Consider the following 819-nt stretch of genomic DNA (forward strand, 5'->3'; position numbering starts at 1 on the left):
ATATTTTTAATTTATGTTTATTCTAAAAAAATTATGTGTTTATTAAAAAATTATTTTTATTTTTCATATTTTTCGTAAAAAAATGTATATTTACGTAAAAAGATTTATGTGTTTAGCGTAAAGACTCGTGTTTAATTAGATTAGAAAATTTCAGGTTTTTTTTCCTTTTTTTTAATAAAAATTTTGTGTTTCTACCTTCAAAACATTTTTATGTTTAACATATAAAAAAATTGAGTTTACTTCTTAAGTTGTTTCTCTTAAAAAATCTCTATGTTATTTTACAAAATTTATATATTTATTGCAAAAAAATGTATTTTTTATTTTTTATATATGTTTATTTTTCTTTTAATTTTTTATAATTTTTTTTTTTAAAATAAAAGAAAACACATAAAAAAATTATAAAAAGCGGCGATGTAGGAGAAAAGGCGGAAAAAGATAAAGAGAAAAAAAATGTGGAAAAAAGATGTAGAAGAAGAATTAAGTAGAGGAGTAAAAAAAATGCAGAAAATATAGAAGATAAAGACTTAAACAAAGATATTTAAAAGGAGGTTTGATCTTATTTATTGAATAATAAATTGTTATGTTAAATTTTTTTTTGTGCATGCAATAATCTATTAATCAGTGGTAAATTTTTAAATGAAATTCAGATTTGTGACGAATTAATTATTGACTTATCGGATTGGAGATACCGTGGACAAAAAAAAATTATTATGTATTATATTTTTGACATCTTTATCTTTATCTTTATAGTATACAAATGGAAAGCTCATATGCTGACGTGGCGCTCATACGTTGAGTCTGGGAGTTTATTTGCTTAGG

Source organism: Arachis duranensis, chromosome 6 (assembly GCF_000817695.3).
Source record: "Arachis duranensis cultivar V14167 chromosome 6, aradu.V14167.gnm2.J7QH, whole genome shotgun sequence".
Lineage (NCBI taxonomy): Eukaryota > Viridiplantae > Streptophyta > Magnoliopsida > Fabales > Fabaceae > Arachis > Arachis duranensis.